The sequence below is a fragment of the Ptiloglossa arizonensis genome, chromosome 1 (assembly GCF_051014685.1).
Source record: "Ptiloglossa arizonensis isolate GNS036 chromosome 1, iyPtiAriz1_principal, whole genome shotgun sequence".
Classification (NCBI taxonomy): Eukaryota; Metazoa; Arthropoda; class Insecta; order Hymenoptera; family Colletidae; genus Ptiloglossa; species Ptiloglossa arizonensis.
The window spans coordinates 25,587,510-25,587,767 of record NC_135048.1 but is presented as its reverse complement, the minus strand read 5'-3'; positions in this window follow the sequence as shown (position 1 = coordinate 25,587,767).

The following is a 258-nucleotide window of genomic DNA, read 5'->3' as shown; positions in this document are numbered from 1 at the left end:
TTTATGAATGTGGTTTGGTCACGGTCTAGACTACCCTTCAGAATCTTCGCTAAACAACTTTCTACTAAGGGTACTTGGTTATTTATCATAGTTAATGTATTTCCTTTCGCTGGGGGATCTCCCTTCGAGGTGTACGGGTCGTTCGATACGCAAAAAAATAATTTCAATATCGCGTTCCGCTAGAAGCCATCCTTTATAAATAAATCTTGGCCAAAGTTCCAGTTCTTTAGTAAACATCGTGCGCGATATACTCTCAAC